The 16,440-nt window shown below is 40.4% G+C and overlaps 1 pseudogene; it reads right to left on the bottom strand.

Moving 5' to 3' along the window:
- Positions 1 to 2,223: 2,223 nt before the first annotated feature.
- Positions 2,224 to 15,217, bottom strand: LOC137348928 (Ig heavy chain C region-like; annotated as a pseudogene).
- Positions 15,218 to 16,440: the final 1,223 nt, after the last annotated feature.

Below are 16,440 nucleotides of genomic sequence, written 5' to 3' on the forward strand. Positions count from 1 at the left end.
ATAGCCTGGTGCTTTTGTTTGTACGCTTTAATACATGTGTATGTGTGCATAAGTATCTGTTACTTTGCATCACTCAGTGCGTGTCCATGGCTTGTGTGTGTGAGATTTAATGTATGTTTTAATGCATTTCTTTGTGCACCCGCCTGTGAATGTCTCAATGTGCGTATTTATATCTTGATGCCTGTGTGTTGTGTCCCTGTATGTTAGTATGTGCTTATGTGCCAATGTGTATCAATGTGTGTTTTCAAGTGGCCGCGTGTGTGTGTATGTGCATGTGCGTGTGTATAAAATATATCATCCTTAATGTTTTGTCTTCATTCATCCACGTGTGTGCATGAGCATGATAATGTTTGTTTTTGTGTGTGGTTTGGTCCCCATGCGTGCTTCATGTTGTGAGCTTTTGTGTTGACAGATGTCTTTATGTTTTCCTGTGTGTCAATGTGTGTTTATGTTTCCATGTGTGCGTATGAGTTTGTTAATGTTTGTTTTTGTGTGCTTCTGTCCCCATAAGTGTGATAATGCGTCTGCTTTTGTGTTGATGTCTACGTTTATGCATTAATATGTGTGATTATGTGCACATGTGTGCTAATGTGTGTGTTATGTGCATGTTTTTGCATCCATGTATGTGTCATAATGTTAATGTTGGTGTCTATTTGTGTGTGAGTGATCGTGTTAATGTGTCTGTCTAAATGTTTGTGTGCAGATGTGTTAGTCTGTTAATGTGCGAGTATGTTTCCATCTAGCTGTGTTTATGTCTATGATAATGAAAGCTTTTCCGTCTCTGTTTCTGTGTTTGTGAGACTGTACTAATGTGTACATTTATGTTTATTTTTGCGTGGGTGACTGCGAAGTGTTTATATCTGCGTTTGAGTCTGTTTGTGTGTGTAGGTGTAATTGTGTGGTTGTGCATTTGAGTGTGTTTATGTGTGTTGTTTTGTCTGTGTGCCTGCGCATCTTTATTCTTGTTCAAAGTTTTACAGAGAATAAATAACCGGGTCTGACGCTGATGGTGTGCATTATGGAGAATATTCTTCACTGTTCTGTGTATAAATGTATTCTGTGCGAGATGTCATCTGACATCATCTGAATGACTGTAGCAATGCAACTGATGGATAAAAACAGAAGTTCTGGAAATACTCAGCAGGTCAGACAGCAGCTGTGGACAGAGAAGCAGAATTAACGTTTCAGGTCGGTGCCCTTTTCACACACCTGAAATGTTAACTCTGCTTCTCTCTCCACAGATGGTGCCTGACCAGCTGAGTATTTAAGCATTTTCCGTTTTTATTTCAGATTTCCCCCATGTGCAATATTTTGCTTTTATTTCCATGAAACTGATGGGCCTCAGAATCATCAGGAACAGGAGATGATTAAATCTTCAGCTAGATTTAGATGATTATGTTATTAGAATTTAACAGGGAAACCGTGAACGATATTACGTTACATAAATATATATTTTACAATATGATTCCCATGTGGAAAGTTTAAAATCTTCGCACACTGCGCTCAAAGCCGACTTTGTACTGATGGCATTTGAGTCCGTTTAATAGAGAGCAGGGGGAGTGGGAGTATAAGGTTTACAAATTTCCTTGCCCCTTTTTCTGTTGGAGGAAATGTGGCGAGGAGCTACAGTCAGTTCACAATTCTCTTTACCGTCTGTCTGTTGCAGAAGTACCGTTGCAGTGGATTCACAAGTACCCTTTCCTCTTCACTGTTTGGGAAGTGGGGTACAGTGTTTTAGTAAATTCCTCTTCCCCCTCTTTCTGATGGGGGATTTTGGGAAGATTTCGTATTCGTGTGTGGCCATCACTTCAGTTCCCAGTGCGCATGATGCTGCAACTAAAAACTGACCCTATTCTGAAGGGATGGCCAACACGAGAAGCAGGTACACCGAGATCTAAATGCACTGCGTATTTTTGTTGGTAAGGAGAAATGTCCAGGTTCCCCATCTCCTCCTCCCCGGCCCCCCACCCCTGTCCCCCTCTAATGCTCCCCACCGCCTCCCCCTCCTCCAACAGGAGGAAAGTTGCTGAAATACTTCCACAGAATCCAATAATGAATCAGGTTTACTCTGTGAATTATTATGTGCTGGAAACACTGGTTGTACAAGACTTGGGCCCGAGACCTGCAAATATCATGCTTTGATGAAAAGACCTACACTTAGCAAATGTGGGAAGCACAATTAATTGAGCTGTTGTGTATTTAAATCGCGATTGGAAGAAAAGGTCTTTGTTGTGTTTTTTTATTTAAGAATTGAAATGCAATCGAGAAATTCTCATTGACATGAATTAACGGTGTCCAACAGTGCAAGGGAAATGTTCACAAAACTCGGTTTACCGCTGGATTTATTAACTGTTCTGTTGATGATCTTCAAGGGGATCGCTTCATGTCCCACCACACAGGAGTAAGAAGCGCCGCTGGCCCACTCCTCCGCTGCAATGGATAACAGGCTGTAGATGAAGAAGGAGCTCTTATCGTTCTCCGCCATCACCTCGGTGTTCTTGTAGTTGCCGGGATTCACCGACTTGTCATTGACAGTCCACTTGACGAAGATCTCTCGGGGGGAGAAACCTCTCACTAAGCAGGTGAGGGAGAGGAACCTCTCAGCGGAGATTTCTTCTGCTGGGGGCAGGAGAACAGACACAGATGGTTCCCGCAGATCTTTCCATGCTGAAAAATTAAAATAAATGTCAATAAACGAGACAATTTCAGAGACAATGACACCGGTGGTTAAATGTGAGAGAAATTGAGAAGGTTTTCCTTTTCCTCTCTGGGGCCTGTGCTGTTTTCCAGCTGGCGCAGAGGCGCTGCAATCCTGCTCGCCGAGAACATAAAGGATTAGACTGGAAAATTACATAGAACTTGCAGCACAGGAGCAGGCCATTAGGAGGAGCTAGCCTATGCTGGTGTTCATGCTGCACACGGACCTCCTCCCACCTTACTTCAGCTCTTTCTATTCCTTTCTCCATAATCTACGTATCCAGCGTCGCCTGAAATGCATCACCTCTGGTCCCAGGGAGGTTCGTTAGTGAATTACAATTAAAGTATCAGCGTAATCCATTCAACCACTTAATTGGGCCTTGCACAAACACCGGCAATAAGCACAACCTCTGACTTATTGCTTCAATCACATTGCTCACCTTCCTTGTGGATGGAATCTCTGAGAGGAGTCGGCAGATCCTGATGGCTCACCACACAGTAGAACACAGCCTCACTCAGCCAGGCTTGTGTCGAGATGTCTACGGTGCTGATCACGCTGTCGGGATCCTCTCCGGGTTGGACGGCAATCTCTGATTTCAAAGGCTTCTGTTCTTGTGTCCAGGACACGTTGACACCATAAGGAGCATTAGACACGACGCAGGTTAAGGTGACCGTGGCCTCCAGTAAGACCTGTTCTATTGATGGTGGCAGTAGTTTAATTACTGGATGATTGCACTCGGAAGAATCTGTAGAACAGAAATGAGAGTCGAAGAAATCTCCATCTTCAGGATCAGGACGCGAGTATTTAACTATCACTTTCTTCAGGAGGGGAAAAACACCTTTCACTTCAACACTGTCGTTCATGGGAAGGGCAACGATTTGTAAAATCTGGGACATCCAAGCGGATTACATCTCTGCTGAATATAATGGCTCTGTCACCCCAGGACATGAGCTACACATGTAATTCATACTGGCTCAAAACGAATGAAATTACGAATTTTAGGACCAACTGGAAACAAGGTTATTGTTCTGGTGCCTTGTCAGTATATTTGGGGAGATGAAAATGTTCAGCAACCAGTCAGAGGAGGGGCGAAAGGTTGGTAAAATGCAGTCCCAAGGTTTTTGTTTTTGTGTGGTGAGGAATAATTCGCAATACCGGATGAGATAGTTTTCTAATATCTGCCACGAGTGAGTATTTATGTGTCGGCCTGGAGTTAGAAGGCGATCTGACCACAGGACTGTAATAAGAACATAAGAATAAGAGGAGGCCATTCAGCCCCTCGAGCACGTTCCGCCATTCAATTACACGATGGCTGAATTGTATCTTAATTCTGTTTACCCATATATAACCCTTAATACCCTTACCTGTCATAAATCTATCACTCGCAACATTAAAGTTTTCCATGGATGTCAAGCTTCTAAAGCGAGTTGGGGGAGAGAATTCCAGATTACCGCTATCTACTGTGTGAATATTCCCTTCCTGATATCATTCCTGAATGACCATGGTCTAATCTGAAGGTTATGCCCCCTTGTTCTGAAGTTCCTCACCAGAGGAAATATTTTTCTCCATTGACTCCATCAATTCCAGTAAACATCTTAACCACCTCAATTAGATCACCCTTTAATCTTCTATACTCAAAGCAATACCAGTTTGGCCTGTGAAACCTGTCCTCATAACTTAACCCGATCAGCCCCGTTATCATTATGGTCAATTCTTGTTGCACCACTCCCAAGACCAATACATTCTTCCTGTGCTCTGCAGTCCAGAATTGAACACAGTTTTCTAAATAGGGTAGATGCTCTTTCTGGCACCTGATTCCGAGGCCGTTACCAAGAAAGGGTTCCAGATGCCGATTGCTGCTCCGTGTATGATTAGCCCATTCAGGATAAAGCTGATTTACAGGCCACCTCACTCACTACATGACATCACAGTAGAGCTAATCATTCTTTCATGATGTGATGACATGTTGAACCGTGAGCAATCCTAATTCCTAATTTCTAAATCCTAAACTCACAGCGAAATAACACATAAAAACTGCACGATGGCGATTTAGAAATTGTTCTTTGTACTAATTCCAATAAATTCCTGTCTTTCAGTAACATGGAGTACAGAAAGATCCGGTGATGTTTCGGCTTTGGGTGGCCGCTTGATGGGAGACCTGGCAGGTATAGACCGTGTTGGTGAACCATTCCCGAGCGGGAACTGTCAGCCGACTGGTTGCTGAGAAGTTCCCGTTCGTTTCACAGGCGGGAGAGGTGACGAAGCCCGATTCCATGGGATGCCCATCCTTCAACCAATTCACGGTTATTGCTTCTGGATGGAAATCGATGATTGAACACACGACAGTTGCAAATCTGCTGCTTGTGATTTCTTCACTGGAAGTCTGGGTGAGGATAACAGTTGGATGGACGATGTCACCTTTACAATCTTTAAGAAAAAACACGTTAGACATTTCTAGAAGAAATTAATAACTAATACAAACTGTTCTTATATTTTAACAGGTTATTTGCATCAAGCAGGCACTAACTGATGTTTCCAGGGGTCTGAACTGTGCACAACACTCTAAATGTGGAATAGCCAAAGTTCTACACAAGATCCTTCTAGCTTTTCTGTTTTTCCACAGTTTCCACAACACTAACCTGGAATTTCCTTGATCCAGAGCGACTCTCCGCGTCGAACCTCGCAGTAGATTTTGCTGCTTCCCACCTCTGAATCGGTGATGGTTAATTGGCTGCTCAGGGTGTAGGTTCCCTTCTTGTTCAGCACTGACGGGTAAGTCTTCAAACCAGTGGTGATCGGTTCTTTACCTTTCTTCCAGGAAACGCTGGTGATTTGGGGGATGTAGTCCATCGCCAAACAGCCGTAGGCCATGGAGCCGTCGGTGTTGGGTTGTTCACAGGAGCACAGGCCGTAAAGGGTTGGGGGAGACGGTGTCGCTAGGAAAGAATGGCAAATTGAACAAGTTAGACTGTGATTCCTGCTTATTAAATAACCAGACAACTCGCAATTCGACTCCAGCTGGAAACTGATTCCAATATTTTCTGATTAAAACCTTCATCCGCATTTGAGCTGCGATCAGTTACATCATTTGGTGATCATCACCTGTCGGTCCCCTGGTCAGGAACACACCTCTCTTTCAGGACCTGTCACATTACTAAAGTAAGAGCCTTTTGAAGTTATCTCAATAAGGTATTTTTCATTGGATTAAACTGAAAGAGGAGTTTCCCACTTTGTTCGGCCAATATTTATTTCTAAATCAACAACACTTGGTCAAAAAACACGCGGCATTTAGTTTTTGGAAATTTCTTCTCTGCAAATTGACTGCTGGGTTTCCCCGCACCTCCACCTCCTCCCAGCGCCCCTCCCCACCACCAGCAGACCACCCCGCACCACCCCCCCCACCAACCCCCACTCCCCCTCCAAATAAATAGCAACTAGCCTGAAAAAGTGCCATTGGAATGCGTGCTTATAAAATGAACTTAATACTGTAAACTTGAATACCAGGCAAATTCATTCCATTATTTTCCCATAAAAACCTACAAAACATCCGAGCATGCTTATGACCCAGGGTGATAAATTCATAGACATGATAGCTGAGAAGAAGGCCATTCGGTCCATCAGGCCTGTGAAAGATCACTCCAGCGATCCCGCTGACCTTCCAATTCCTAATCTTCTTTTCAAAATTTCATTTTATCCAGCTCTTTTAGATTCTATTTACAGCCCTCTTTCTGACAGGACATTCCAGATCCGATCAACCCCCTGTGTAGAAGAGTAGATTCATACCCTCTTCCTTCATTCTTTTGACGCTGATTAAAAATCAGTGCCCTCGACAGACCAACTCACTGATCTGGGCAAATTGGTTTCTGAATTTCTGTGTAAAACATTCATTATTCAAAACACCTCTAGCAGACTTCATTTTAATCTTCTATGTTCCCATAATAATGAAGAACTTTTACAATAAATAGTTGAAGTCTACTTTAAAATATGGACTGAATCATTTAGTACACAGATGTCAGAGGGGAATTTTTACACAGCCTAGTTTCTGGAATTAAAGTTTTTAATGACTCGGCAATGACTCTAAGCTATCACTTTCCTTTTAAGTACTTGAAGATTGTGACTTCTGTTCTATATTATTCGACTGAATGGATTCTCTGGAGTTTGCTTCTCCCTCCAACTCAAATAATAAACCGAATTAAATCCGATCCCTAAAAATCGGTCATTTGGACTGATGCGCTTTAAAGTTAATTTTCCAAAGTATCTTCCCACCCCTCACCAGTGAGAACTGGTGTTGCTGACTGTGTCGTGACAGACACTTCTTCTTGCTGCTTGCACCGACCATAATGTGAACACCAGGACAGGTTTCTTCTACAAATATCTGATATTGTCATTACTTACACATTATAAATCGAGTGAATATCAGTCGGTTCCATGGAAGGAAGGACAAAAGTTCCTGAAGTGTTATTGCTGACATGGTCAACTCTCACTTCTGATTTGTGTGGACAATTCAAACACCTGAGGCCTATCGGTCAGATATTGGAAGCTCGCTCACCAATATGATGCAAAAGAGGTTGCCGGTTATGGTGGCGCAACAGTTGGACATATGGGCTTTCAAATGGCATTAGATAACATGTCACGTAAGAGAACATTCGGAAAATGGAAGCACGTGGATTAAAGGGGTCTCAGTAGCCTGTTCAGGTACAGGAAACAGAGAGTGACGGTGAACCAATGATTTTCTGACTGGAGAGAATTAAGCATTGCGATCCCCCTTGGGTCGGTCATAGGGTCATTATTATTTTTGTTAAATATAATGACGTGGTATTGGGTATGGGGCGTAGAATTTCGAAGGTCAAAGATGATACTAAACAAATTGTGAGCAGGATAGTATCAGAGTTCAGAAGGACATGGGCAGGTGAAATGTTCAGAGACAGAGCAAATGCAATTTAATGCGGTTAAATGTGAAGTGCTGGACCTTTTGAGGAACAATACGGAAAATTAATGCAATCTAAATGGTCCTATATTGAAGGGGTAGAAATGCAGAGGGACCTGAGTTGCATTTTCACAATGTTTTTTTTCAAGGTGGTTAAGAAAGCGAATGGAATACTTGGTCTTGTAAAATGGAGTACGAATTACAAAAAACCAGGAAGTCATATTAAAGTATTACAAATCACTAATTAGGCTGGAGTATTTTTGCACAATTCTGGCCATCACACTTTCGAAAGGATGTCAAGGCTTTGGGGGGAGTGTGGAGGGAGTTTACCAGAATGATGCCATGAATGAGGGAGTACAGTTGTATGGAGTTATTATACGAGCCGAATTGTTCTCGTTAGGCGCTTTCCGATTAGTTATGTTCAAAATTATGGGATGTTTTGATACAGCAGATAAGGAAAAGCTTTTTCCTCTGAAAAGGGGGTCTGTAACAAAATAATTAATTGTCAAAAAAGAGCGTGGGCGGGTGGTGGCTGCGGAAAAAGGTTTCTTTCCTGACAGAGGGTGCTTTTCACAGAAGCACAGAACGATTACACCACAAAAGGAGGCCATTCAGCCCGTCGTGTCTGTGCAGGTTCTCTGCAGGTGCAACCGGCATATCCTCGAAGGACATTAATTTGCGTAGTTATGAGGGGAAAACTGGCTTGAAAGATTAAATTGGAGAGCGCTTTGAGAGCTAACACAGGCATGACGGGCTGAATGGCCACATTCTCTGCGAGAACTTTCTGTCATTCTCCCCGACTCAGTAGTATTTGTTATCCCCAATTTAATGGGACGAAAAGCTTCATAAATTTGAACATCTCTGTGACATATATTTTGTTGCTTTTTATAATGAAAGAGGGTTTTTAAAATAAGAGGTTCTGAGCGATTTTATTCAAATGAGTCAATCAGATACTGTCAGAGACTTAAAGCATATTGTGATTGACATTGATTGCAGGCTAATGATATCACTTCAAAAATTTCACAAGAGCTTACTTCAGTGGCTGTGTGCCCTCTGCTGTGACACAATCCAATGATTGCATCTCCCCAGAGTTTACCACTGACTGTGACCTTTTGAAAATACTTGAACTAAATAATGATTTCAAACATGAGAATATCATGATGGTTATTCGGAGCGGGAGTCTCCACTATCTCCATTTAAAGCGCCAAAATAACTTCCAGTCTCCCATCAGTTGAGAACAGGCGTTGGTCTCTGGAGCGTTACAATCACTTCCTGAAACTGTTTGTTCTGAAAGTGCACTCAAAATCAGGCCAATCTCATTCAATAATTATCTATATGTTTAAATATTATTAATTCATTAAAATTTGGCCAAGAATTATTATTAAAATCAATTCATGTGCGTTGTTTCATCTGGACAATTTAATAATTCATATTCATATATCTGGGTCGAGGACTCACAGCTTATGAGTTAGATGCAGATTGAGATTCCTTGAACACTGTGGGGAAAATATTCTCAGATCAGGTACAGAACAGTTAAGCTGCAAAGTAAAGATCCCTCTATACGGCCCTATCATGAGTTGTAATCTCAGACGTCGCAAGTGTTATATTCCGTAGAAAGCCGCCTCGACACCACACTGTCACTCTGGGTCAGGTACAGCATCAGTTTAATATAAAACAAAAATTCCCTCAACGCTGTCCCATCAAATATATCCAGGACAGGTTCAATCCGGTTTAGATTAGGGGCGGCACAGTGGCGCAGTGGTTAGCACCGCAGCCTCACAGCTCCAGGGACCCGGGTTCGATTCCGGGTACTGCCTGTGTGGAGTTTGCAAGTTCTCCCTGTGTCTGCGTGGGTTTTCTCCGGGTGCTCCGGTTTCCTCCCACAAGCCAAAAGACTTGCAGGTTGATAGGTAAATTGGCCATTATAAATTGTCACTAGTGTAGGTAGGTGGTAGGGAAATATAGGGACAGGTGGGGATGTTTGGTAGGAATGTAGGATTAGTATAAATGGGTGGTTGATGTTCGGCACAGACTCGGTGGGCCGAAGGGCCTGTTTCAGTGCTGTATCTCTAATCTAATCTAAATCTAATCTAATCTAGATACTGAGTAATTCCTCCCTCTACGCTGTCCCCATCAAGTAGTCCCAGAACAGTTACAATATAGATTAAATATACAGTAAAACTTCCTCTACATTGCCGAATCAATCACTCCCAAGGGAGGCACATTACTGATTACAAACTGACCAAATCTCCTTCTACAGTCCGTCTGTTGTGTCTCTGAACTGTTATTTCTGACTGCCACAGACTGGAATTATGATCTCATTGCTGAGGCGCCTCATCAAACTTAAAGTCAAACTTTTAGGTTTCTCGGGGGTACAAGTTTCTTAATTAAATGGATCAAGTTGCACTCCTTGAAATGAAACGAACCAGTCTGTTTGCAACCTGCAGGGAGGATTCCTCGTCCTGACACAGTGAGCAGGTACACAGAAACAGAACAGACACAAACGGTGCAACAATCGGGCTCTCAGCAGATAGATCTGTTCAATTGTCAATTTCAATGAAGCTGTTTTATTCTAGTTCATCAATTATCAAATTGTGACCACTCCAAATCTGTATACTCTTTTGAAATTAAACTGATATTCATTTCAAAAACTCCCTTCGACCTCCAACTGTTTCTCCCTGTCTGTTTACAATCTTAAAAGCATGTAAGAAAGTTTTGCTTTAAATGAGTACATTAGAAGAATACACATTCAGGAAAATTAGATGTCCATAACCAGAACTCAGTGACAGAGTAAGAATTTAGAAAATCAGGAGATATTTATCTTGCAAACTGATTACCCACTGGTTTGATACAATTGCAGAATTCAATTTTACAAAAAAAAATAGTTGAACCACTGCTCAAAGTTAATTCATTAAAATCTGCGGTGACACTTGATTGAGCTGAGAACAGCTGAGTAAGAAATGTATTCTCTAAGTTATTGCTAGACATAATGAAAAAGTTACTCCGATTCTTGAGATTTTGCACTCATTGGAATCCTGGCAAGTATACTATTGAATTGTGGGAGGTCATTTATGTTTAGTAAATTAGTACAATTATATTCTAAGCTAATATTCATGTTATCTGATTTTATACTGTATTTACCATTTATAAATAAATAAAAATAAATAAATTAGTTAATATTACTTCAAGACCAGTTTCTGCCCGGCACCCTGTGAATTAATGGAGTTTTAATTAAGTCATTATGACACTTTATCAATATTAAATAATCAACGTCATAGTAATAGATGAAAACTTTCAGACAAATATATTACTTTTGCTGAAATCGAATCACAGTGCAATAATTTAAAATGAACAATAAGTTCGAGTCCCGCCCTGCTTTCTCTCTGCAAACTTGTAAACTGCGCAGGTATCTGAATGCGTTGATATATTATAAGCTCCTACCATTCTCAGCGAGTATTTCACACAATGGATTTAGCCTGGCCGGGGTCACATGTCACTAACTGGGCTGCAACATGGCCTGTTTGTGAAAGCAGCTCTCCCGTGTTTAAATATCGTTATAAATCTTAACTATATGAGATAAAATATCAAAAATATCCTGGCACTTTGCGATCAGTAACTGTGCAGCCACAATTTAATCACACGATGTTTTTAGATTTTACTCCCGTAATTCACACAGTCCCTGTAAATTAATTGCTAAATATATTGTGATTTTTATTGAAAGAAGTTCCAAAATGATCACTGCAAAACTGGACGAAAACAACTCTTTCAGATCATCTGTGACATTGAAACCTAATGAGGAAATGTAGCCGAGATTTTGCGGATCAATTTAATATTTATTAAGAATTAAGCATAACTCTCAGGTATAATCTGTTCTTTGTCTATCATTCCATCCTGCGTGCAGCACAACTATGGGAGACAGGATGTTGTTACTGAATTCAAAACTAACATTAAACTTTTGTAATTAATTGAATCTGCTTGAATTTCCAGGTGTTATTTGTTTGTCTTTAGCCTTACGCAGTCTGCAAGTTTCTTCAATTTAAATAAAATCATATGCACAATTCTTTGACTGCCATTGACCTCTTGTCCCAGGAAAATGGTTAATATTAGATTAGTGATAATTATCTCACTATCCAACAACAAATGACATTGAAGAAAGAACATGGAAGAACATGAACTCAAAGAATGCAATAACCGGACAGATATATTACACTGACAAACTGCAATTTACAACGCCTATTTAAGTTGTAAGTAAATACAAGCTGACATTCACCTTTTTTAATCAGGAATATCACAATTAATTTAAAAGCACTCATTAACCTGAAAACAGCACTGGAATAAGTACACTCTTATTGAAATAATTTCAAGCACAATTAAAAATAGTCTCCAGTCATAAAGTTTTCCGGTCACGACAATTGTGCGCTTGGCACGCCAGAACTGTAAAAGATGATTCTTGAATAATGAATCGATCTCAACATGAAAGCATATTTGGTTTATATGAGGACATATTGCCGCATTTTAATTGTTTGAACTGTATTAATTTTACTCTCCAATCTGCAAAGCTGCTACTTATTCAGTTTGTAATTACAGTAACATTTCACGTATTGAAGGATCGTTACAAACCATGGCTTAACAGTTCAATCTGCAATTATCATTTAAATTTTTTTAAATGCCTTGAAATATCCTTTTTTTTAATTTCTGATATCTGCCTGTTATCCGGCTTTCGAATCATCTCTGAAGCAGTTTCAAACAAACAGAATGCATCCATTTGATCAGAAAACCTGCAGCCGCTCGATGTCACCCGGGTTCAACAAAGCAGAAACGCCAAATAGTTTTACAAATTTTACTTTGTAACACAGAGACACACTCTCCTCAGCAGATAAGCTCCAACTCACATCACTGAGGGGCTGAATCCCGCCTCAGTACGTTTCAAGGCGAAGCAGCTTAATTCCACAATCACTTTCAGCAGAATCAAATGTAACATCCCAAAAAAAACATCTCAATACAGAATCCACCGAGCCTGCCTGTCTCTGAATTACCAAATGTATAAAATAAAGGCAGCAGATTTGTTAGTACAGAGAGCATGTTTAATAAATTAATATTGATTCTGTAGCATATTTCATTGATATTGCCTGATATCACTGCATTATTAAAAGTGAGGTTATATTAATGTAAATCTGGCCAAAGCTGCAAATTTGTTATTTCTGTAGTTCTTAATTACATCAAAATTTATTGCATTACATATGAGCATTCGTAAGCAGTAGATTGATAGATGGCAATTTAATTACCACAAATAAAAATAGATCAAAATATCAGAAGGCTATTTTTGACCACTGAAGCTTTCTGCATAATTTTATTTCAAACATATTTAAAAACTTATTGTTTCTATTAGATCAGAAAACCTGCAGCAATTAGATGTCACCCAGATTAAACATTGCAGAAACGTCAAACGGTTTAACAACAGTTTGGTATTTAAAGTAGCCCAAACACTCAGTCCCATCAACAAATAAACACCAAATCACATCAATCTGGAGCTGAATCCTTCAACAGCACCGTGTGTAAAGAAACCATTAAGTTCTTTAATCCCTTAGCAGCAGAATCACATGAAACATTGCAACAAATTCGCAATATAGAATCCACCAAATCCACTTTTCAGTGAACGAATGTATCATTGCAAAAAACACAAATATAAAATTAAAAACACAAATAAAACAGTTAATGAATAAATGTATGTTTCTTACCTGCAGTCACCGTCACCATGGTCCCTTGTCCCCAGTAGTCCATGGCGTCACAGTGTTACATTCCCTGGGCTGGGTCACACAATAACCGGCTCTGCACAGAATAATGAGAAATCCATTATTATTTTAAATATTCACACTCCAGAGGCAAAATAAAATATTGATGGTTCTTTGTAAAATTATAACTGCGTTAATAATTCTTTTCACTCTTTATAAATTTCCCTGATGTTTTATATTTCACACAGTAACATATCAGCAATTATTGAAATCACTAACTGATGAATGAATAATTAATCCGTTTATCCATAATAAACCGTGCTAGGAGGACAGTGCTGGACACAAATAGTACTTCACTGTATATATAGTTGGATTGTTAAAGCGAGCACTGACCCAGACTCATCAATTAGTGCTGAGGGAGTTTTTGTATTGACAGTAACTGCTGTGCCACCCAGTATATCACAGTGAGACAAACCGTGTCAAATACTGCGGCGGACTGTTAACTGTAAAATACAGAGATTACATTTCACAGCGCTCTCAAAAACATGATTGCGATCCCCCTAAGAGGACATCAGTGAGAAAGTTCAGTTTATACCAGTCATTATATTTATAAAGAGATCGGAATATTTCAGAATCATCTGTGCTGATTTAGCGTGACAGTCAACATTAATAAAGCAGGAGACTTCTATACAATGTTACAAATCTATATTGTATTTCCCCAATTTTTTATTTAATCCTCATTGTTTACGGACCATCGGCCGTGTTAGTGATCGCTGGTTTGAGCAAACTCCCTGTCTGGGGTTTTTGTATGAAGATCTCGCTCTGTACAGCACCGTGACCCACTGCTGTACCCACAGTGACACGAACCTGCACAAATACTGCACTCACTCTCTGTTCAGTACTGCCTCCCAATATTCACTTCAAATAAAAATTCACTTCTGATCTAATTCAGAATATATCCAAAAGTTTACACCATGCAGTAGGAATTGAACCCAGCTCCAAGTAACTCCCTCCAGATATCAGTCCCATTAAAACTAGCATCTTATCCAGATCTGCAATTGCTGACACTGTTAACATTAAAAATCAGCACAGCCAAAATTACTCATCAGTTAGTGTCTGAGATTTGTACCATTGAATTTTCACGGTGCTAGGTCTGTGAGAGACGGTCTATGGCCTGGTTCTGAACAACGCCGTTAATATTGTATTTAATAAAATTACTGACCGTCAGTTTATGATGGAAGTTGTTGAATTCCCTCTCCATGTGTTATTGTACATGTCCAGCCCTGGTTCCTCTCGTTGTGATCTCTTGCACAGTAATAAATGGCGGTGTCTTCAGTCTTCAGTTTCTTCATGTCCAAAGCGAAGATGTTTTTTGAAGTGTCTTTGGACGCAGTAAATCGATCTTTAATCTCCGGGGCGTAGTTGTTGCCGGATGAACTGTAGTAGTAAACTATCCACTCCAGCCCCTGCCCGGGAACCTGTCGGACCCAGTACATGCGGTAGCTGCCAAGATTGAACCCGCTGGTTTTACAGGTCAGTCTCAGGGAGCCTCCGGGTTTCCCGGTCTCTGCCTCTGGCTGAGTCAACACGACATCCGAATGGACACCTGTAAAAAAATATCAAAAACCCCGAGGATTAATCCTGGTGAAATGATTCCTGACTCTGTAACATTCCAGAGAGAGACTAACACTGAGACGGTAACAGTGAGAGACTCGGACAGTAAAAACTACTCACGGGATAAGAAAACCAGTAACAGACTGAGAGAAATCGCCGACCTCATCTTTCTGGCAATTTGGGGGCAATGGTTCTGGTAAGAACTCACTGAGCAAACCGACTCCCACACTGTTGTATTGCGGTCCCAGTGACCGGCATTTAAATACCCGGCAGAAGGGGGCGAGGTTACAGGCGCCGCCTATTGCTTCCCTGATAGAGGTGGTTACTGGATCCACGTCCCATCTTCCACATCATCAACAGAATGGACTCATATCATTACACTGAGTTATTATTAAATGTGAACTTTTTATCTGTATCCAGGGATAGTTAGTTGGCTGTGTGGTTTCAATGCAATGTGTTACTTGGTACTAAATGGAACTGTTGCAGTGAAGAATGCGTCAGTAATAAACAATTGCATTGTGGACTGTGAATTAAATCCCTTTATTTCCTCAACTCATCACAGGGGATGTGAATCACTAAGATTAAATTACGTTACCAAGGTCTAAAGTTACTGATAGTATGTATCAATTCATCTTCCTTCGATCCGTACCAGTGAAGTATCCCCGATAATTTGAATTGTTATCAATTTATGCAATTAAATGCGGGACATAAGTAAAGTGATTTTATTTTCAATTTGAATGGCTGTAGTTATACGATTTAGGATCAGAATGAATAGAAACGCCTCGTATTATACAAGTCTTTCTCTCTGTCTGCATTTCTCGAGCTGCTCCTGACGCCAGTCCTTTTAAAATTACCGAATACAGAAGTCCGCATGCCTTGACATGTAAAATTCATATCAGCTTTTGAAAAAGAGAATCTAGTGAATCAGAATCAATACGGTAATCAGGAAATCTATCCCTGATACCCAGATCATTGCAGCTAACATTACTAACGACAGACTGTTTAACACGCACTGGTATCAGGAACACAGTATATCAGGACTTAAAGCTATGCTACAAAATATCACAAAAAGAAACGCTTTATTTGTTGTGGAAACGGATCACAAAGTGGGCATTTCTCTAACCACTGATATCTCCACTGAGAGGGATGGATATGCAATCCAAATTATCAGATATTAAACTGTCCGCAGCTGATATCAGCAATGAAAGAGTCTTTATAGTTTGAATGTGATACACAGCTCTGTGAGAAAATTCAAGGAAATGCAGCGGCTTCAGAGCAATTCCACCTTTTTCTTTATTTAATATACGATTCCCAATTTTCTATTTCCGATGTGGGTGTGGGGGGTCATTAAAATCTCTCTCTAGAACTTCATGCAGTAGAAATAAATGGTTTTAACGATTCAGAATAATATTTAATTGTCACGTGTCAATTTATTATTTTGCGCTCCCAGTTTATAATGATATGAGCAG

This window comes from Heterodontus francisci, chromosome 34 (genome assembly GCF_036365525.1).
Source record: "Heterodontus francisci isolate sHetFra1 chromosome 34, sHetFra1.hap1, whole genome shotgun sequence".
In the NCBI taxonomy this organism is placed as follows: Eukaryota; Metazoa; Chordata; class Chondrichthyes; order Heterodontiformes; family Heterodontidae; genus Heterodontus; species Heterodontus francisci.